This window comes from Ooceraea biroi, chromosome 2, assembly GCF_003672135.1.
Source record: "Ooceraea biroi isolate clonal line C1 chromosome 2, Obir_v5.4, whole genome shotgun sequence".
In the NCBI taxonomy this organism is placed as follows: Eukaryota; Metazoa; Arthropoda; class Insecta; order Hymenoptera; family Formicidae; genus Ooceraea; species Ooceraea biroi.
Window position 1 is genome coordinate 18,681,122 of NC_039507.1, and position 24,045 is coordinate 18,705,166.

At 43.0% G+C, this 24,045-nt stretch overlaps 1 non-coding gene across 1 annotated transcript; it reads left to right on the top strand.

The window, feature by feature from the left end:
• The first annotated feature begins 1,885 nt into the window (after nucleotides 1-1,885).
• LOC105281917 lies at nucleotides 1,886-22,645 on the top strand. Its single transcript, XR_003407563.1, has 2 exons — nucleotides 1,886-2,163; nucleotides 15,901-22,645. It is a non-coding gene; the product is annotated as an uncharacterized LOC105281917 (transcript).
• The last annotated feature ends 1,400 nt before the right edge of the window (nucleotides 22,646-24,045 follow it).

The window sequence follows — 24,045 nt, forward strand, 5'->3', positions numbered from 1 at the left end:
AAGCTGGAAGCGCGACGAGAGCCGCTTCGGCGAGCAAAGTGCTCTCTGCGTGGCGCGACGGAATCGCGGAAATATTATAATATGCGATATAAACTGCAAATAAAAGGAAACACGTTCTCCACGCGAGTGCACAGCTAAACGCCGAATCACTTGGAGCGATAGAGCGGAGATGATCGCTGCGTGAGATGCCACGATAAAGATCGCGGCTTCAGCTGTAACGATGAACTTCATATTTAGAGAACGGATAATTTTAGAGCCCCGGACTTTAATGATGATGATTTATCGTGTTATTTGTCCGTCATCTCGCAGTCTGTACGCGCCAAATGTCGCTGCGGCAAAAAGTATAAAGGGTAAAAGTGGAAATGAACGTAAATATTTTATATATCTGCGATTTAGAAAAGAATTCTATTAAGTTATTCGAGTTGGAATTGATGCAACACTGTTGTTAATAATTGCGAATAGTCAAAGACAAACGCTCGCAAATTGAGCGATTGTCCTTTGGCTATTCGCAAGTTTATGGTGCGTGAAACGTGCCGCGGGAATTTACATAGCGTGCGTGCCATTCCGCGTCCTTTATAGCCATAAGTCAGCCCCGACATTTACGACACTTTAAGGTATAAAATTGCAGGACCATTAAAAAAAGGGCGGCTACTGTCGCAGGTCGTGAGCACGCGAGAACGACTCGCCGGCACGTATCTTGATCATTGCGGTTTTTTATTGTAATCTTTGAAGTAGCCAATTGCGCGCCACGGGTACTCCAAGCCAATTCAGTAAAAGTTTGATGAAGCAACGTTGTTCATCATAACTTCTCAATTTTCGAAAGATTAAAATTTTCTAAATTCTTACGGCCTAAACTCGCGCGCATTAATTTAATGCACTTTTAGCGACAATGCCGTGAAAATAATTACAGAATAAGAAACGGAATCTTAGATTTGATTTTCTTTGGCTTCGATAGAGATTGCGATATCGCGCAGCAGCTAAGAAAAGGTAATTTGTTAGCTCTAGTTTTCTACGTTTAGTAAATCTCCGGTGTTTGCGCATTAATATTCTCGACCGTGTGCGGCTCGCGAACCTTTCTTTATTTCGTTGCGCGGCTAACACCACCACTGCAAATAAACTCTGAGAATGGTGAGAGACCGCGCTGTTTTCGATCCACGCTTGCCCGGCGTTATTTCCGCGATTGTCTTCCTCGTTCCCACCAACTATAAATCATTCTCCAATTGCCAATCGACTCGTCACCTGTCGCCGAACTGATCAACGGCCACATTCGAGTGTCTAGCGGATGTCTAAATACCGATTCATAAATCTGACTTGATCGCACTCAGAGACGAGTCGCTCACCCCAGCGTGGCGTGCGAGGCTCGCGGATGGCGCTCATGGCGGAAGACGACGTGTGCGTTGAAAACCGCGGGAGGGACGGAAAAGCGATGGCAGCCGTGGAGCAAGCGAGAAAGAAAGAAAGAGAGAGAGAGAGAAGGAAAACGGCGTTCATCGTTTCTGGGGTAATTTTAGATCGGTAAGATAGCGCCTGCGATCCGCACGAGGGAAAGAGAGACGGAGGGACGAGCGGCGCGAAGAAGAAAGATGGGACACTGGGAGGACGAGAGGGAGGGCCTCGAGGTGGGAGAGCAACGTCGCCGGAAAACGTCGGACGAGAGAAAGAGAGAGGGTTGAGACGGGTCACGGAGTGTTTACGAAAGAGGGAACGAGATGTGGCTCCTGCTAGACGGAGAGGGATAGGGAAACGCAGAAGGTGCGAGAAAGAGAGGGCGGGAACTTTAGCGCGAGGGAGCGTGCTAAAGAGAGAACGGGGAGGAAAAAGAGGCGGGAGGTCCAGGGAGAGGTAAGAGAAAGAGAGAGACAAATAGAGAAGGAGGTAGACTTCGGGTGCGAGCGGTCTACTTGAACGCAGTGATGCCGACCAGCTCCAACCGGGTGCCGCTAAATCGAACCCCGGTTCGAATTCCGCACGGCCGTGGCCGCGGAAAGGAGCAGGAGGAACAGGAGGAGGAAGAGGACGAGGACGAGGACGAAGAGGACGGTGACGGGGGAGAGGTGGACGACGAGGACGAGGACGAAGACGGCGACAACGACGACGACGAGCGCGACGGTGAACGTGTGTAAAAAGAAACCGCGAAGGTGGAAGAGAAAGAAGAAGAAAAAGGTACGTGCCAAAGAAACTTCCTGTCTTCCCGTCTGAGTGTAAAGGAAAACTGGGGTCGAACGTGGTTTGACGTGGCGTAACGAAGCTTGGGGAAAAAGGGTGGTAGAACATGTGCAAGAGAGAAGAAAAGAGAGCTTTCCCGAGCCGGAAAAGGAAGAACAAGAAAAAAGCAAAGATGATGACAGACGCATGAGTCCCCTAGTTGAAGTGTCCAAATGTGCTTTCGCTGTTTCATATAGTTGATGACGGGGTAATTGTACGATTAATGGTGATGTACCTCTGTGGTCATGTTTAGTTTGATCTCTAATAGCGTGATGACGTATTGGATTACTAACTTGGCTGGTTTCATCAACGTCGTTTAATTTTACTCTTAACATAATACAATTTCGTGTCTTTCTGGAACTGGAAGTAGAAATATGTAGAAGGTCGGTTTGGACTCAGCTTAAATTTAATTGACATCGGTAACGACAATCTAACTAAATGTTGTCTAAATATTAAGTAAGGATCATGCGTGATTAGCGTGATTCTCGTGCTCAACGAAAGAGTAAATGCTCGCCAATGAAAACACATGTGAAACACATGTGACATTCCAAGAAGAGTATTTCATTCAATATTCGAGGCGCACTTTATGTGCAGCGACCGTCCATTCATGGACATTTGTCACGTGTACCGGGTACCAGCAATTCTTGTGGAGGCTCCGCGAAGAAAAGAAAACGTCGGAATCTGGAGTTCGAAGAAATTGGAAAAGCTAAGTCGCGTTCTGGAGAATGTTTCCCGATGCATCGCCTTTTGCGGTTTTCACGACGTCGTCGTGGTTTTACGGTGTTCTATTAGAATCAAAGCGTGCATTCTATTCGTCCGCGCTGTTACTACGCAAGAGAAAGACGAACGAGGCGAGGCAATATAAAGCGGACGGAACCAAGAAGACGCGGGGTTATCCCGATGTAAAAGAAAGAAAAATAACCGATCTCAGGTCTCTCTCGTTCCGAGTCCGGAAACGCGCCCGAAGATACCCGTGAACGTAAAGAATTTCTGTTACAGAGAAGAAGTGCACAAAAAAAGAAAGCAACGACACCGGCAAGAAATGAAATCACGTTGCAGAGTTGATTCTGAAAAATTGGAAACGTCTGCGTTGGTTATAGCGTTTGGAGAACTAATAGACGTCGTTATCGTTGCCATCAATTTCGATGATGAAGAGTCACAACAGCAATATGATGTCTATGAATTGAAAGTTCCCGTTTCTAATTTGTGTCTTTCGATCTCTTTCAATAGAGATAACGAGTTAGCAATGCTGTTGTTTTTGTGTTATAAAAAGACTTAAATGGAAAATATGGAAAATTGCTGATTGTGAGATATGAGCGTGACATTTTATCGAGCAAATTCCAAGTTGCAAAGGTACAATTTTTATTACTGATAAATTAGTTTCCTCAACTTTCGTAAATCCTTTTGCATATTAAAATTTTATTATTTTTTGTTGCAAATGAATCTTTATGGGAAATAATTGTTTTCTTCTTTAAATCGTGTTATTACTGAAAATAGTGCGTAATGGTGATTCTTTTATATTAGACACGTGTAAAATGCGCTAGTCGCGGAATATGATAAAGAATGCGAAAGAGAAGTGGGTCGTAGACTATGAACGGCGACATGAAAAAACATTCAACATTTAGTGTAGTTTCTTTAAGAAAAGGACTATTTCTGATACATACGTACACGCGTACACCCTGTCAGCCGTTTGAGGATTGTCAGAGGCACTCGCTAAAACTTTTCGCCGTTTTCTCGCGCTATATATATCCTGGTGTTTACATTGCCAGCGATGGAGGCTTTAGGAATGTGCTACTTTTCTTTTATTGTATTCGCCGGGATTACTGTCTACCTATCGCGCAAAGGTATTTTATAGAGGGATTTGTCATTGTGGGAGTAATTTTCCCCCGTGGTAACCCCTTAAATACTGTAGCGAAATAATCCAACAGCTTTTCGCGACCGATAAAAGAGAAAGCAACAATCTCATAAATAATATTCAATTTATGAATGTTCCTTTATTTCATAATTTTCTGTTCGCAATCGTTTGGGTTTGGAGACATCTGCCTTTCGTTTTCTCGATGTTTATTCACCAAACGGAGCGAGTTCCGTGGTGAGATTCAACAGCACGAGAGATAACATGGGGATATGTCGCGACTCGCCAATCGTGTGCGGACAACATGAGTACGAGATAAAAGTATCGTAAGGAAGAGAACTCAAGTCGACGCGTCAAATTGCGCGTGCATTTATCAACTGGCCGGCACGGAGGTGGACATTGAGACATTCGTTCACGAGGGCCGGAACAATAACGGCGTCTCCCGCAAAAATGCCTGGTCTCCGTTAACCGCCTCGCTACCTTTTATTGCCGACCCTTTTATCGCGCTACACTTTTACGCCGCAGCGACCGCGTTGAGTACAATTAGAATCTTTTTTTTCCTCGTCGCAAAATCGAGTTTCGCCGTAATGTGGCTGATGTTCGTTTCGTGCTCCACTTAATCCTTTCATTTTTCTCCCCGGCGCGGCGTTCCTTGATTGCGAAGCGAGGGACTCCTACATCTCGCGGAAACGCGGACTTATCCCGAGCAATTATCAGCGAATCTTTGCGGAAACGACATAAAATACTGTAATATATCCGCAAACTTCGTTACCAATAACTATTGGGTTGACCAAAAAGTAATTGCGTTTTTTTTTATATAAATAAAAGGCGAATTTTTCATGGGAAACAAAAACTTTATTAAACAATATATTGTCCATTTTGTTTGATTATCTTTTGCCATTTTTCAGGCAACTTCATGATTCCGCGCTCAAAAAAGTTCTTATCTTTTTCAGCAAAAAACAATTCCAACAACGATTTCATATCCTCATCAGCAGTCAAGGTTTTACCATTCGAGGCGTTTTGCAAAGAACGAAACAAATGGTAATCTGATGGTGCCAGGTTTGGCGGATATGGTGGATGTGGTAACATCATGGTAACACATCCCATCGAAGCTGCAACAATTTTTCACGAGTGACCAAACTTGTACGTGGTCTAGCGTTATCATGGTGAAACGCAACACCTTTGCGATTCACCAATTCTCGACGTTTCTGTTTGATGGCATCATTTAATTTATCCAGTTGACGACGGTATACGTCTGAATTAATGGTTTTTCATTCCTTGCAAGCAGCTCAAAATACACAATACCTTTAAAGTCCCACCAGACTGACAGCATAATCTTTCTTTGGTGAATATCTGCTTTTCAAGTGCTTTCAGCAGGTTCATCACGCTTGCTCCACGATCTTTTTCGTTTGACGTTGTTGTAGACGATCCATTTTTCGTCGCCTGTTATCATACGTTTCAAAAATCGATCATTTTCCTCACGTTTCAAAAGAGAATCGCAGATGTCAATACGCTTAGTGAGATGAATTTCTTTCAGCTCATGTGGTACCCAAATATCGAGGTTACTAATGTATCCAAGTCGTTTTAAATGGTTTTCAACACTCGATTTCGATACGTTAAGATTCTCAGCAATCTCTCGTGTCGTTAAACGCCGATTCGAATCGATCAGTGCCTTTATTTTGTCATCATCAATTTCGATTGGCCTTCCTGAGCGTGGTGCATCTTTCACATTAAAATCTGCAGATCGAAATTTAGTAAACGAATTTTGACACTGCCGCAGTTTTAAAGCATCTTCGCCATATACATTACATAACTTTTGATGAGCTTGCACAGCGTTTTTCCCTTTTCGGAAGTAATAAAACAAAATATGAGGAAAATGTTCTTTTTGATTTTCCATTTTGAAATCGACGGCAAACAAACAATTGTTAACGAAATCGTGTACTTTCTTTTTCTAAAACAAGCTTGAACTACGAGTTGTTAACCTACATAATGAATTTGCGGTTTAGAATGAAGTTAGTTACATTTCAAGACATGTATGTCCATCTATTGGAAAAAAACGCAATTACTTTTTGGCCAACCCAATACATCGTTTAGAAGAACATTGAGTCGAAAATTAAAATTTTCTGCTGTCCTACATTTATCTATAACGTAATATCGATCAACAGGTTCTTCTGAGCGATTTAAAGATCTGAGAAGCGAATGTTTCTGTTCTGTAGGAACTGCGTTACTATTATGAGTCAGACAGTCAAAGTAGAATTAAGTAGTCACGCTTGAGATTGTACGGACATAAATGACACGCTATGGGGGAACGTGTCATGTTATATGCAACGGGAATGCCGTACGCACAGTGTCCGTACCGATAAAATCCCCTTATGATCGCCGCAGAAGCGTCACGAGAACCATTCAGAAGACCGGCATTCGTAAATCCGCACTCCGTAAACCGTTTCTGAAGCTGCTGCGCGCGCGGCCGCGAACAGTAAACGCGGCAGTAAACGCGGAGACACGACAACGAAATTTATTTCTTGACGTGTAAGTGCAGCGTGCGCAGCATAAAAACGGTTCTTCGAGCTTCCTCGAAAACTTCGTCGAACGTATATGGTGAATAGCACGCTCTCGAGGTACGCTAAACCCGAAGGGTTCCACGTCGCTGGGAAGAAAAATTGCTTTCTCGCTCCTGACATTTTTCGCACCTGACCCGTCGGTGCATGCGGCAACAATGCAACATAATAATGACAATATAAATAATTTCTAGAAAATCTTAAAATTCACGCAAGCGTCGAATCAATTTGGAGATCTTTTTCATATTGAAATGTTGAGGAAGTTTGACGGCTCTTGAATTACAAGTTCTTGAGGGTGGAATGGCTGGAATTAAGGCTATTGTGTGTTAAATTCAGATTTTACTTCCTCGGAACTTCAGCTCGCAGCTTAATCGTGTTAAGCTGCATAATGCTGAATGATAAGAGGTCTTACTCTTTTCACAACTCAGATGCATCGTATATTTTGATGTGTTATACGTCTGGAAACTTTGCGGCGTATGGCTATCTGCTTCCAGCATCTCGGCCGATTGGCCAACTACGAGGTGTTTGCACGCTGCGCTGTCAGGCTGCGTTCATATGGTGCCCCGGGTTATTTTTGTCGGGGTGAGGCAGCGTGCCTACGAAATTCCGAATTGTGAGGGCATCATGCGTGTGATCCCGGCCGTTCCCACCGTCGCGATTAAATTTTCATCGCCGCGGTCCCATGCCGGTCCCGAGAGATCGTTCGCTCGTTCCGAACACGAAAACGCCGCGCGTAAAAGCTTTTTTCCTTCGCGCCAACCAATCTGTCGACCGTCGGCCGTAATAACGAGCGCACGACGATGAATTAATCGTGGATGGTAGAGCGCTACAAGCCGGCCGGTGATTCATTTCTAACTCGGCGATCGTTCGTTTTTCTTGGAGTCTTTCCCCGCTCCTTCAGGCCGTTGACAGGTCGGACGTATACTCGAAAAATCAGTCGCGGTAAGTCGCACAGAGCAGCGGTGGCGTCTGACGCTGTCCGTTCGCGTGTACGATTTATTTTTGCGCACTTTCGCCCACGTCGCGAGAAATCATTAAAAGTGAATGAATATCAGTGGAACATTATTTAAAAAATAATTTTATAACGAAACGAAGAGATTGAAAAAGTGAAAGATCAGCCTCATGCTAAGATCAGTGCTCGTTATATGCAGAAAATGATTTCTGTACTTATGCATTTTCGAGAAATACTTTCGCGAAGAAATACGATATCATGAATATGTAAACTCCAATGTACATATATCTAGTGCCAGAAATCACGTCGCGGTCGCCACGCTGAATTCATTCATCACGAACCGAACCCAAGACGCATGATCCGGAGAAATCTGCGGCCGCGTATTGCCGCGCTGGCGATGGTAACCCGCTTTCAAGGGCAGAACGATAGCATCGCGGCCCCAAGTTTAAATTGGAGGGTCGGCCACTTAAGATTCAGTTCCATAAACTTGAAAGTTCAGTCCCACTTTCAAGATGGAAGGCGGCGAATGGAAGCCGCGGGAAAGCGAGCGCGCGGGAAGGGAGGATGGGGCTTTGAAGGGAGGAACTTCCGAAGACGAGGCTTACGAGAGCTTGACGCTGCAATTAGGCAAGCATTTTCGATTGAATTCAATTAGCCGCGTCCATGGCCTCGTCGCGAATCCGGATTGCCTCGGCGGAATGACTTCTGCGAGCGCGGTGAGAAACTTGGCTTGTATTGTATTCCCGACGTTTCCCAAAGTATACCGGAATTGCAAATGGAGACCGTCGGGGCGACCGTCTCGTTAGCATTCCTCGAGAGGTATCTAAGTACATCTTTCCGCTGCGTTTTATTACGTATTATTGAACATTCCTGCTTAACGAGGGTGATCTGGCTGCTTTCCCGTGTCTTTAACGTCTTTAATCGCGCACTATTCCATCTGTCTGCTTAATAACAGGATATTTCGCAGGGAGGAACAAAGTATTCCTATAATTTATGTTATATTTCTAACTGGTTGCGAATAACTAATTTAAGCCAAATCAATCGTTAATGTTAGACAAAAACCTGCCTTAAAAATGTTGAATCCTCAAAGCACGTCGAATTACGACGTACAAACAAAATTAGGAATAATTTCTCGGATATTGTAAATAGATCTTTCCTTTTCAAATTGCAACAGATTAATAATTGTTTTTAAGCAAATTACTAAAAATTCTTTGCCGAATGTTTCATACGTGTTATGTGTTTATTATTTTTGTATGCTTTATAAAGTCCATTATATCTTTTATAACATAATTTTGATTGTCCCCCTTTATACCCCCGCCGTTAAATATAACAATAAATTTACAATGGGAATTCCTTATTTTTTCGAGAAATTACTATATTACCTCACAATAAACCAGGGATTTTACTCGAAACCTGATGTACTTCCACATTTAGCCAGCGGCAAAACATCGATGAAACATGATGTCGCATTATGAATAAATGAAGCGCGCACGAGGCATCTCGCTTAATTGGACACGATTCGTTCTGAATGAAAAGCTGGAGAATGGCGCGCGGAAGGCAACGCTGAGACCACCCTCTCGTTACGTCCGACTTGTTTTCCATCGACGACGGATATATATCGGGCCGAGATATTCGGCCTCGAGCAGAATTTTGCGGCGAGGAAAGGGAAAAAGCGCGACGTAACGCGAAGCGACACGACGCGACTCGCCAAGCAATAATTAAGATCAGTAAATCGCCGTTAATTATCACCGGTTAACGGTCGCGCGCGAAATGAAATTCTCGCGTTTGCCGCATCTGCGCGAACAGGCCGCAGCCGGTGCACGTTGCGGCGCGACCGCGTGTAAATCATTCGCGACACGCATCGAAACCACGTGTACGTACGCGCGCTTCTGCACGCACTTACGCACTTGCGGGATGCGTCGCGAGGCCGCGACGCATGCACGTGTTAACGTCATGCCGGTAAACGTGTCGGCGACACGTGTCGCACGTGTAATCCATGGGTCCGTCATTGCCCCGACTGTGTGTCGCAAATGCACCGCCATCGGTATGTTCTACAGGATGTTGTCCCGGCTATTAATCGCTGATCCTTCGAGCTGTGAATGCATTCCGACGACTTTCGAACGGCTTCCTGTCCTGCCTGGGGAAACGAACGTTAAAACAAATTTCGGCAATTTTGTATTTTCCTTGATGTTCCCACTGCTAAACGTTTTTTCCGCGATTAAATGCCTTGCGGCCTGAATGATCAAACTATTTCATGGACTCTATAAATGTTATAAGCATCTTCTTTGCTCTTCTCCCAGTTCTAAATTCTTCTCATGCGTATCAAAAAGGTCGTGCACAACATCGCAAGCTTTAACAATTTTTTTCCTAGGAACTATTAGGCGTATGCAAAAGTTATCTTTGCATAGCCTCGCTTTTTAGGTACCTGACACATGCAAATACAATTCAGTTATCAAAATATTTGCCCTTGATTTTTACGATTTCTCATCATTTACTGTTTTTCGAAGTTATCTTTATCGTTAAATCATGAGATATGATAAATTTCATAAACTTCGAAAACGTAGAAAAGCGAGAATTTATTTAAAATTTAAATAATAATGATTTTATCAGAGCGCTGAAAAAAAGACTAAAGCTCTTGCATACACCCAACGTAATAACAGCGCACGATCGGATGTATGCCGTTACCGAGAGCAAGCCGGAAGCCTCGCTTTAAGCAGCGCAGCGCCGTCTTTGTAAGTGAGATGGTTCCCTTTAACGCGATACGGAGGAACGTGGCAGACGGTGCATATCATTCCGCGATCGACAAACCCGTCGCCGCTTCGCTTAATAATAACACGCCCCGTCATCGATCCCGTTTCAAGCGCGGCCGATCATTCGGAACGAGGTCTCGAATCGCGGCGTCTGGTTCGCGTCGACCTTCTCGCGCCAGCGGCGACGCGCGAAACGCGTTACGTCGAAGTACCCGGCCGGAAATCGTTAAAATTGTGCATACGCCGGCTGGCCGATAACGTGTCCCGATCGCGCACTTCACGGTGCAAATTCGATTTTCGCATCGCAGGCGTCACGGCCGCTGCACCGTTTACGTTTCACGCCATGCAAATATGCCTGCGAGAGAGAAGGTCGGACCGGTTTCGCACGCAACATCATTTCGCCGTGTGAGTTGAATACGTCGAGTCAAAGTCCCGATGCGTTAAGCGGAGGATGAGAGGTTTCAGAAAAATAGAGACCTTCGGTTACTGTGCTCTTAACTTGAAAATACAGGGTGTCCCATGGGAAGTTGCTGAAAGTAAACGATTGGTTCTCCCCTCCATGACTTCAGAAAGGGTCTTACGGTTAACGGTCGTTCATCTGAGTGTCCGCAGTTTTATTCTGGTTGTGGTAGATGCAAGTCCGTGCGCGTCAAAATGAGTAATCTGACGACGGAAGAAAAGATTTATCTTGTCGAGTGCTTCTTTTCCAGAGGAAAAGTTTATAGCAATGCTTACAGGGGGTTTCGTACTAAATACGGAACACATAAAGTTAAGAGCGAAAACACGCTGAAAAGGTTAGAATTTATTATTTCTTTAAACGTATGCGTTACGTCGCTCCATTTTTTGGCAATAAATCTGCATTAAAATAAAAAAAAAAGACCGTAGACATGATCTGCCAGGTCCTTCTGTGTCTGTAGCTGCAGAAGAAAACATTGAAGATATTAAGAAGTATTTTGAAGAGAATCCAAATTCTTCCATTCGGAAAGCTGCCCAAGCTCTTGAAATATCCAAAACAACGTTACACAGGATTTTAAAACATTTCCTGAAAATGCATCCCTATAAAATAACATCGCATCAATTGCTAACCAAACGCGCTATGACGAAACGTGTGGAATTCTGCAAGACGATAAATGGAATGTTTGAAGATGGAGAACTTGATGCAAAATTGATAATTTACACGGACGAAGCACATTTCTGGCTAAATGGTTATGTTAATAAACAAAATTATAGATTTTAGGGGTCGGAAAATCCCAACGTTTCCCTGGCTAAACCTTTACATCCACAAAAAATAACAGTATGGGCTGCGATCTCGGTAAAAGGAATTTATCTGCAATTCTTCGAATCAACAGTCACTGGTGATAGTTACAAGCAGCTTCTCGAAACACAATTCTTCCCTCGTGCAAAAAAAAAGAGGCCTGGTCAGAGGATTTCATTTCATGCAGGATGGAGCGACACCACATCGAACCCAGGAGGTCTTCGAAACAATCCATAAAGTTTATGGCAATCGAGTCATCGGTCTGGGATACCCCAAATATGCCCAGGGGGGGGGGCTAGAATGGCCACCGTACTCGCCGGATTTAAATCCATGTGATTTCTTTCTTTGGGGATACATTAAGGACCATTGTTATGCCGGAAATCCAGAAACAGTGTCAGAATTAGTAGTAGCTATTAAAAAGGTCGTCAGCAACATTAAAGACGACATGTTAGAAAAAGTTTTCACAAGTTTTCGTAAAAGAATTGATTGTTGTACAAATTCAGATGGTGCACACTTTGAAAATATTTATCATTAGCTTACTTGATTATTAACATATTTTTCATCAATAAAATAAACTGATATACAAACATTTTGCTAAATTTTATTTATACCCATTAAAAACTGCAGACTTTCCTCTTTCCAACGCAATTTTTGTTTTTTCAATAACTGCATACGTTTAAAAATGACAGCTGATTAGTTTCAGCAACTTCCCATGGGACACCCTGTAGTATTGGTTGTGTGGATTAAAGGCTGGCTCTGCGTATAAAATTTGAGGTACATAAATAAATAAAGAGTTTATTCTATATATGGAAAAAACACTTTTTGAACACTACTATTTAAAGTGTAAACTATATAAATTCGAGATAAAATTCTGCGGAATTATTAATTTCTCAAACTTACCGCGAGATGCATTCTACTATATATTTGGTTCATATATTTTACGAATAATATCGGGCGATATTTAGAAATTAATATTAATAACATGGAATAATAATGCTTTCATGTTATATGTTTAATGAGTCGGCTCAGCTACATCACACGTAATATTATATGTAATGAGATAATGCATATATAAGATATCACATGTATATGAAATATATGTAATCAGAATATTTAAATAATTACCGCGCGCACGCGAAAAAATTACAATTTTTAATTATATAATTAAAAATATATCATATTTTTTGCATATCGAGGTCCACACCTGGTTTTCGTCGAGAATTATATCGATATGCGCGTAATACGTGACCGCCAAACGCGTATCCGCCGAGACCGGAAGTCGTTAAAATTGCACAGCCACCAGGTGGCCAATAGGCACTCTCGCATTACGCGAACATAAGAACAGGCTTCGGGAAAAAGCACTTCACGAGTGAAATCAATCCTAACGAGTGAAATCCAATCGCGAGCGATTCATTTCAATGAGAGATCCAATGAGAAATGAGCAAAATCGAGCAAAGAGGCAATAACGTGAATGATCCACCGTCTCCGTCTATGTATATACCTATATAAAATATATATATAAAATATATATGTCCGTTTGCACCAAAATATTTTACATTTCTGACAATCACTCGCGAGATGTTAAATTAAAATTATATTTTCGATTGCCACGAATATTCAAATAAAATGAACAATATCTCTAATTCCTTTAAAAAAAAATTGATTCTTACAGACAGTTACATGTTACGCGCATTCAGCACTTGGATATTTGTTGCAAAAGCATTAAAGGAACAACATCGCCGGAGGGATGACGGCGTAGCACCGAGGGGTTAAGAGTCGGGCGAATATATATTTCGTCTTAACACCGTGCGAGCGTCGCAACAGAGCAGAGAAAGACGTCCTCATTAATCCTTCCGGCTTTATCCGCGCCGTGCTGGCACGTATCTTAAAAGGTCCTCGCAGGAGTTGTGATAAATGTCATGCAAATGTGCGCCCCTTAACGAGCCCTAAGTTTTTGCCCGGCAGCGCGAAAACTTTCGTACTGTGAAGTTCGCGTTGCAAAGAAGATACATCGCCCCCGCCATTCTGTCGCACTTAAAGGAGCGTAATTGTTGCACATTGTATTGTAATTTCTGGCCTCTTACGTCTCGTCGGTGCGCGTCCCGCGTCAAAGACTTCGCGTTGTATCTCGTTAAATTGCGAGCGTGCGAGTGTCGCGTCGAGCAACCCGTGTCGACAATGAAAGAGAGAATGATATTTAATTTTTTCATCAAGATTCGCCTCTCTCTATACTTTGCGCACGTGTTTGTTCGTGATAATGGTACTGTTTGACGCTGCTATTATGAAAACTTTGTTAACTATCCGCGTAAATAAGAAATTTAATTAAGCGAAACTCTTTGATACATCTTTAACGAAGAGAAGTGTAATCGAGTGTCTCGACAAGTAGCGATAAATAAATAGGAACAATAATTAGGAGTAGTAGACATTTTAAAGCTCAAGATATATATTTTTTCTTGATTTTGTTCAATAGTGCAACAGCTATATTATATTAAAATAATTTGGTGTATTTTATGTGGTAAAATAAAACTAGGAGATGATAAAAATTTAGCTATTCTCTCAGTATTTATGAAAAAGAAAAAAAAGTAGCCTAAAACGAACTTTCTTCATATTTAACTTGCTTATTAAATTCGCTTTAAATCGCTTCGCAAATAGTCTTCGTCGGCGAAGCAACTCTAATTTCCTTGCTACAATCTCGAGTCATGACTCATTTGGTATTTGGAATGCGTTCAAATCGAATATTCGCTTGAAACATCGACATAGTTTCGTCATGCTGTCATAAAACATTCAGATTACGACTCTGATCTGATTTCGTGGATCTTTCTATTTACGCGCGTTTGCGCACATTGTCTCTTTATAAGCAAATTTTGATGAAGCGGAAAATTGCTCCTCTCTGTTATTTATCTTTTTATTATTCTTCGTCGGTACTAAATAATATCAACTTTGTCCAGAAAGTCAGCAGGCGTATGATGAAGGGTAAAGTTTTCACTCTTCTCCTCATTATCGCGTGAGGTGGCCCAGAGATAATTACAAGTTTCAAACGCAAACTCGATGAGATCGTTATTTATACAGCAATTAAGCTCCATTCATCGCCGAAGCAGGCTATATTTATTAAAAGTGTACAGCGCTTCTCTCTTTTTTTTTATCTTACCCTATGCTGTCAAGATTCTTGCTTAATTTGATACCTTAATTTGACACCGTATTTATTCTTCACGCAAATATTATATAAAACGTGCAACGCTGAGAACACTGATATAACTATCAGTTCTTCATACATATAAATAGGAAAAACTGGAAAAAGAGAATTTTCCTTCAAGAATTAAAAATTATCGAAATAATGTTAAAAAATTTGTCTCATTACATTCTCACGGAATAGTGCATTGTCTCGATATAAAATACATAATTTACGTTTCGGCAGTTTACAAGCAACTCAAATATTAATTATTTGTGAAATTAATTATTTAATCATTTTTCTTGACATTTTGTTTAAAATTGCTACAAATAAAAGCTGCTAGATGTTTAAGGCAATTTTTGTTGCAATCTCTATTTCTTTATCTTGTTCTTTCTTGCCTTCTCTTTGTCGCTCTTCGTATCTGTTTTCAGAACAAGGCAACAACAAGCGATACGTACCTGTGCTTTGCTGCGCGATCCTCTTTGATGTCATTGTCCGGACTTTGAGTGTCGCAAGAAGAGCGAGCAAGAACGAGAGAGAAAATGCTGAGGAAGCAACATCGCGAAAAAAAGCGCCTTTCAAAGCGGATACTCGCTTCCTTCTTCTCCGCATAAAAGCGAAATGTTTTGCCATTTCGTGCATTTAGCCAAGCACGCATGTCAGATACTGCATATCCTACGATACGCATCCTCGAAACGAAGCTGTCAGGATATGTTTAAATCGCATACTCCCGCAAGATTCCTCCGTTTTTTTCTCGTGCATTGCACATTTCGTTCATTTCAACAAGTGAAATCTTTATGCACAAAAACTGCTTTTCGCTGTATGAACGAAAGAAATTTTGTTTGTACTTTGCCAACTTTTATTTAAAGCAAATACACCTTTTCTGTGACGAGAGAAATAATTTATACTTGGTAAAGTGTGGCTTATTTAAGAGCTTTATAACTGACAATAATATATTTCGCTAATATTCAAAGCATTGATTGTGATACATAGAACTTTTTATGAATCTATTTTATTTTAAGAAGATATCAAGATATACTAACAACTTTCTATCAAGAAAATAGTCGATATAATATATACGTGATAATTTTTTTATAATAAAAGTATATAATAATTATATAATTGTTACACGATTTTTAATCTGTATATTCTTTTTCAGGTCAGCAATAGAAACAGTGAAAACAATCATCGCCTCATTCAATGGGAAGATCAGAGGTTCCATAGTCTACGAAAAGCGTACAACAAAGTTCCTGGAGTCAACTAATGATCATCACATCGTATGCTTCCTGACTACTACATCTCGACGTCAACAACTCTCGCTTCACTGCTCTCGCTCTGACTCGAGCGCATTTTTCAAGGATCGACGCAAGGATCTTCGAGCGACGAAGACGTCACGATTATCATCGCTGATAATCGCCCCGTAACAGCTGCGGAGCATCGCGTATTGCAATCATTCATCGTCCTCGCGAGAGCAATTTTTGCGCGGACCGCTCGAGCGTCCCGGTGGACAGCAAAGAAGCTAGATACTAGAAGCTAGAACCTCCGGCTACAACTTTAAGCCCCTCGTGAATAATCGCTGGCGGCCTAGGGGCGAAAGTCCGGATATTCATAACCGGCCGCGGTGGTTGTCGACCGGTGACTGCCGCAGCCGGCCGAAGGATTGCAGAAAATCCGTCCGGGCGACGAGATAAATTCCGTCGCGTGCGCCGCGTGGACGTGCAAAACAAATTAGAAGAAAGGAAAAAGGAAAGAGTACGCAAAGAGAAAAAGAGAGACAGAGAGAGAAATAAAAGGACGCAAGGACGGGGCACGAAAGCGCGAGGGGTGGTCGCCCGGGCTCGCTGATAAACGCTGAGTAATGGGGACGCAAATTGCGCGCGAGGAGTACCGCGTGAGAAATGGGTGCTCGATGCAAATTCTTCCGGCCGCGAGAGCGACGCGGCGACCGGCGCTACCGGGCGCTGTAATTCCGTCTAAACGGTTCACCGCGACCGCGTGGACCACGGAGAGGTCCACGGAGCTGATCCGTTCCTCGTCCTTTCCGTGAGGGTCCAAGGCGAGTAATCCCTCGGGGGAACCGGCCAATTAGTACCGCCGCTGGCGGATCTGCGCTAAGCTAATATAACGGCGAGCGTCAACAGCGGAGATCATAGACAGATTACGTTGCCGGGTAACATCGATAGCCCGCCCCGCGCAAGCCTGTCTTCGTCGGCGACCAAGATATACAATCTGCAGGATACCGCGTAGACGAAATTGTAGACGACGGATTACACGCTGGTACCGGTAGCTCGTAACCCCGGTTTCATGGCGTGGCGATATCAAATCTGCATAGTCTTCATGATATTACGAGCAGACGTGTATAAACTTCGCGATACCGCGCATCGGGGTGAACAGTCTTCACAATAGGGGGTGACTCGACTCGGCGAGCCCGTGAAGCGCGTCTCTCGGTCCCTCCGGAGTCCCTGCGGCGTCAATTACATCTCGGTGTTCCCGGCTTCGTTGCCGGATTGATGCGAACTCCTTCGCCCCATCGCGGTGATTGTGCGATTATTCGTGAAGCGGACGCTCCGCTTTAAACCAAGTTCTCGAGAGATCCGACCGCTACGAGAGCGCACACTTTAATCCTCCCGTGCACATAGTGCTCAGCTGCTACATAATCTACCATAAATGCTATAAATAAAAATTATGTCTAATCTTTAATTTTCCATTATTGAAGGAGTTGATACAAGCAGAATCGCTAAGTGTCTTAAAGTGATGTTTCAGTGGTGGTAAAACCTCGTAAGATAAAGAATGAGGGAAAGAGTGTCGAGTTCTTTAACAAGAAATAAAAATTGACGCAACGTGTGAAAAATCTGCACAATCCGCCAAATTATTACACGCGAGTACTAATGTAACCAGTTCACCGTATTATCGGCAGATGGCACAGAGTGATCGCGTGCTCAGTGATCCAGCAGGGTCCACTACTAAGAAGAAGCACTAGGAAGAAGCGATTTGAGGAAAGTGCGGGTGTTTCGAAGCGAGGTATCTCGCAGTCTGGCGTATGAGGTATTAAGGCAAATCGCGTGAAACGGATCCTCGGATTTACACGCACGCGATAGAAGGAACGCCAAGTGGCAAAAGTCTTCGAGTCGTCAGGTCGGACGAGCGCGGAAGCTTTGTGCGCGGAACTTTCTTCGGAGCTGACGCCGAAGATCAAACAGAGGATCAAATAGTCACGAGGGGTGGGCTGGGCGCGCGCTCCTCGCGAAAGTTTCTCAAGAGGAGGGCGAGAACAAGGGAGTCGCGTGCTGCTCCTCTCGAGAGGCTGCGCGCCTCGCCGCGCCGCTGATCGTCGCGGACAATCGGCTGCTAGCCGTGATCCGCCCTTTGTGATACACCATACCGTCCGCGAAGAAAGTAGAGGAGGAAAAGGATGATGGCGGGCACGGGGGTGGGCGGTGTCGGCGGTGCCGGGATGCTGAGGACCAGGCGGAGGGACGTCAGCGTCAAGCCAAATAGAAAACTCGACCGGAAGTCCTCGAGGGGGATGATTTACGAGAATGAGGAGCTCAGACTGAGAACCATTCACATCAATGCCGAGGTGGAGCAAGGTAAAGAACGAGGGTTGAATAAAATAAAACGCGTGGCAACTCGCACGGATTTATCGATGGATCGGAGGGGGCGGAGACACGCGGCGAGAAAGAAAGGAAGAAAAATCGCAACGGAACGCGAATGTGTCGTTATGAAAGAACGTTATAATGTTGCGATTATTCTTCCTCTCGTTCGACTTGATTGCGCACGGTTGATGAGGATGTTTGTGATGGACGATTCTCGATATAGACGGACAGATTCGTTATGGATATTTAGACACTCTGCCACGTGAAAAATGAAGTCGATATCTCTGGACAAATGTGGCTATTATCTGAATATATTAATGCAAGAATAATATTAATGTGGCATTGTTATCCTTTATCCGTAATCTATTTGTTAATTGGGCAATTGTTCGTTTCTTTATTCTTTCGCAGAAAATATTCCAAAGAATATTTTAAGCGAATTTTACTAGCGCAGTGCGCTCTGAACGTTATTTGAATTATTAATTCATCGTTATAGACGATTCACACGCGGGGCCAAATTAATTTCACAGGGACTCCCATTACGTGTTAGTGGCAGGCCAGACCAACTAATAATGTTAAATATTTGATCCTCTGGGATATGACTGTGCCAGAGCAATCAAGGATTAATTTAACTACCGTGTTAAAGGAATTTTTGATATATCATGGTAAGCGGATTCAGGCTTTCATTATTCCATTAAAACTTGGGAAACGTTTTGCGCAATAAAACTGAAACTGATGTTTCAACGTACACAAGGTGGTCCATTTTCGCAAAAATTCAATCTTAAATTTATCAATGAATATATGAATAAACAAAAAGCTTGGACAATATGAGCCACCCTTTATTTATTACAAGAGGCAGTCTCTTGAAGTGTACCGTGGAATTAAGTAACTCCGAACTTTTATTATTCTCTGAGCCGGAGTTTAGTAAGTGCGGCAGGTGCAATTATGCTCGCCGAAATTAAGGGATGTTTTAAATTAGGGACTCCGTTACTCTCGTGGATCTCAATATCATAGTTTTAATTATGAATTCGTCATTACGGGCAGCATTACCCAACGGGCTGAATATATTTCACACGTGATAATCATAGGGAATTTCATTATGCGGCCACATGGCAGGTCTGCTAAACTGCATCACGCCGCGGTCATCTACAAATAGACACGCGCTTATATACGAGAGTGAAGTCGCCGTATACCATACGAACTTGCTGCGGACTATTTTCGAGGCCTGGCCTATGCACATTGGCTGAATTTGTCCAGTCGGGTAAGCGAGTAGCACAGTTTCTAGTACCGGCGGACTCGATCCGGCAGACTTGACTCAGTTGCTAAATGCGCTTGAGCGTGCCCGAGATGACGCCAAGCGCACTCGCGCTCCACTTTGCGAAAAAACGATCTCTTCGATCACCCATCGCTTTGCTTTAGCGTGAAAAAACGGTGCCTCGTTAATCCAGAAAAAAAGAGAAAAACTTGATGAGTGTCTCGTTGCTATCAAGAGTGAACGCGACATCGTTGGCGTCTCCATGTGACTGGCACTTAAATTAATAGATAAATTTGTAAAACATGGATGTATAATACATACTGCAGTTATAAATGTATAACTCCAGGAAGAAGATTATCTAAAAGTGTAGAACTGTGGAACAATTATTAAATTGTCAAAGAGTCTAATACGAAAAAGGATTTAATACAGAAGAAACCGTTAATGATGCTGAATGCTTGATTAGACGCATTCTGTTAGAGAAGATCGGTTAACGATGGTAGGTACACGTATTATTACATAAGTTTTGCTAGCTATTACACAAAAGTTGACATTGAAAAATAAACAGATAAGCTTACGTTGCGAAAGTATGACGTTAATGCAAAAAGTTTGAATGACGGCATGTGAATAGTGAGAGAGTACGTGATTTTCCCAAGATTTATTTATCCGGGGAGCCAAGAAAAGCTTTGTTTTGGCAAATATTCTGGCGTGGCGTTTGTTCTCTCGAAACTCGAGGTCCAGATGTCGACGCTGTACAGAATCTAAAAGCTGCACGCCAACTTACTATCCCGCGTTGAAACATCTAATCGTTCTCGAGTTTTTAACTGTCCGTCGTTAAACCGCAAGCGCACAGTAACTCAAATGTAACAAGTAATGTAAACAAGTAATCTTATAATTACTGATTCTGAATATATCGCAAGCGATAATGTATCATTTTCGATAATATTATCAAACAGGATTTAAAATTATTTTATGGCTTCATTTTTGACGCAAATAATTGTATTAATTAAATAACACTTTAAATTTAAATTGAATTGAAGAAAGCTGAAGAAGTACAACAATCTCATTTAATATATCAATATATAAATAATACGTATGAATTTTTAATATTTTTAAGTTCTTTTTAATTTTGTAATTAGATGTTTTAAAACATCTCAGGTATAAATTATTAATACGGTCGCATTTTTGTTTATAAAGCGATTTAATGAGAAGCACTTTAGCATCATTCAAATGGCAAATAAAGAAGACCTGCCTGACGTGCATGTCGAATCAAGATAGCGTCTCACGATAGTGTCTTTCGATCCTCCTGACACATTATGCAGCCGGATTATCATGGTGCATTCAAGTGGCGTGCGAAGAAAATCCTCCGCGATTAGAAAAACTGACAGCATGCGGAGAGGGTTCAAAGTGAGTTGTTGGATCAATCTACCGGTTCTTTGGACCCTCTTTTTCCCATCTCATGCTCACTCGATGGGAAAAACCAGACGCCACCTACGTCAGGCACGGAGATTATTTTCAGTCCTTTTCCGAGCTCTTGATAGATTACATTGCCAAGTAAAGAAACGATGCCGGTCTAATGAACAATTTATCATCGCCCCAGTTTGTACCGACACCAAATTTCTCTGATATCAAAAGTATCACGTATTACTACCGGATTGCGGAACTGATGATCTCAAACACGAGAAGTGACAATGTCAACAAACAGTATCAAATCGCTGAAAATAATTGTCTAGGGAAAAGGATAAATTCGAAAATATGTCTGAAGTAATCGCTCAGGTTAAAAAACCTGACATGTGACATTTGTCTAATCAGATTAATGATATTAATCATATTTAACGTATATGTATAGTACAGTAAATAATTTAAGACGAACGCAAACACATCAATTTGAATGATATGTAGACCTGTCAAGGAAAAAAGATCTTTCTCGCTCGAGATTACAGCTTTTGCGTAATATCGCGGTCAAGGCGGATAATAAAACGACACAATTTATAAGAACGCCCCCGACGATGTTTCTAAAATAACATCAAAAGGTACAATGACGCTGATCAGTGCCGGAGCATTCGCGTGTCATGCAGTCGGATGCTTGAAAAGAAAATCAGGAGATTCAGAACCTAAAGAAATTTTTTAAATTTATGTGCTTTCTATAAATCTTTCGCTTTATAAAATAATTGCAAAATCTGGTACTCTTTAGTATCACGTATTTACATCATTTTCATTCCACACTTAATTATAACAACAAATTTGATCATACTTAAAATTCGTAATAGAAAAATAATTTTCATACAATATTTTATCAAAACATTATCTCTCATGCAAATTGCTTCTCTGCAATTCAATAAACTCTGATTTCGGAGAAGAAATATTCCATCTTGACTGCTACGTACGTGTCATCGTCCCATCGTCATATGACACGGTCCTGGCATCGCGGGACCACGAGGAACTACAAAAGATTTAAATACTCACGAGGGCGAGAAAGAGAAAGACCGAGAGACAGAGGGAGACGGAATGACCTGTGGCGGTGGTTTCGTGACGCGCGTGATGAAGAAGCGGACCAAGAAGAAGCAGCTCGCGGTAGGGATGAAGACCGCGGCAGTGATGTAGCCACGCGCCAACTAGTTTCGCCCGGCGATTCAAAAGGACCGGCACGCATTTCGCGGCCCACGGAACCTGTCAAACTCGCAACTTGTCGTTCCGTTTAGTGCGATTCCGGAAGCGGGAAGCGGGTACGGAACCGGCCGGATGATGCTCGCGGCTCGAGGCCTCGAAGGTGGTGGCACGTCGATCCGCGGCGTCGCGACGGCGACGACGTGTCGCGCGGAGACGCGCATCCCGTAGTTACGTAACGAAAAAGAGAAAGATGTGGAAGCGGGGATTGATGCGGAATTTACATGGTGCTCGTGCAAAGTGCGTAGCAAACTGCACGGGAAAATATTAAGACGGGATAATTCAGTTTACGCAAATTAACGGCTAATGTAATCTGCCGATTTCGTGAAAATCTCTGTTGCGGCTGTTAATAGCGGGAATCTTGGCGGTGGTGCTATGATAGACCAAAATAACATTTCATATTTTGTAAAAGATACAACATCTCTGTGTTTAGGCACATTACAGTTAAAATTAATATTTTAATTGGAATCGCGGAATTTTAATTAATGTGAAAAGATCGTTTGATTGACGTGTGTATAATAACGTGGGTTTATTGTCGCTCGTCGCTCGTCGCTCGTGGTTTCGCGCCGCTTAAGAGCACTGGCAGACGTGGTTCGTAACTCGTTTCGTTCACCGAAAGTACGTCGTCATGGACTACACCTGGCCGGAGGAGGAAGACGGAAGGAACGGCGCGTGTTGCATGATGTGGATGCAATTAACCGGCAGGATGGTCGCAAAAATGTGGTCACGGCTACACCGAGGAACGGTTGTTTCCGTTCGCGGGTCCTTCCCGGAATAAACTCAAGGAGGATGAAGTTCAGACGCGCCGTTAGCCAGCAACGGTTATTTGTTGACGGAACGCTGATGGATTATTTAATGACTCGACCGGCGAAATGACCCCCATCGCTCGAGCGCGCGTGATTCCATTAAAGAGACGGTGCGTGCACGTTACGCGAGCTCGCCGTTGATCTGACGGAGTCGTGGCAAGACGGGGTCGCGAAGCAGCGGGTGTCATTCTCACCCCTTCGGTGAGAAATCAACGTGCAAGCGAAGCCTTCCAATGCGCGCACAGAAATGGAAAGAGCGGGACATGGGCACGATGCAGAGAAGAGATGCGGGCAGACGATGCTCGAGGCGGGAAGAGAAGGAAAGCTCGTTTTCTTCCTCGCGGAATTCTGGTACGAGCTCTGCTTTAAGCGTAGGAATGCCTTAACTTTACCGTGTCCAATTTGCTCGGCGTTACGAACTACGTCTTCCCGCTTTATCTCTCGGCAGAAAGTGAGTCCTAAATTAAGAAGAACCGCCGATACCTGAGTAACGACTGAGCGTTCGTTCACAACTTAGCCCGTCGAGATGCTTTAATTTCTCTCTTTTCGATCGCCTGCAGGACGGGGATTGAGACATTTCAGGATTGAAACACGATACTTTTAGAAATAGTTTTAAATATCTTGAACGTGCTTTATGCCAGGGAAGAAAACATTTTAGAAATAATGCACTTCGATTTTCCAGCGTGAATTTTCTATGAATTTGGAAACACAGCCATCCCCGATATTTTCCGAGAGCGATGAGAACGGCGTAGGCGGTAAACATGAAGTAATCGGGCGTTTAAATTCGGGAAACGTCATTAACGTAGCCGCGACTGGCAAAGAGCTCTCCCCCCCGGCGCGGTACTCACCTCGCGGAGACGTTTTATGAAAAAAGTTTTTAATACACCCTTCCCCACCTCTCTTCCAACCTCATCTGCTTGTCGCGCGGAGAGTCCGACCACCCTTTCGTCCGCCGTAAAAAGGGAGACACGATAATGTCTACGGCG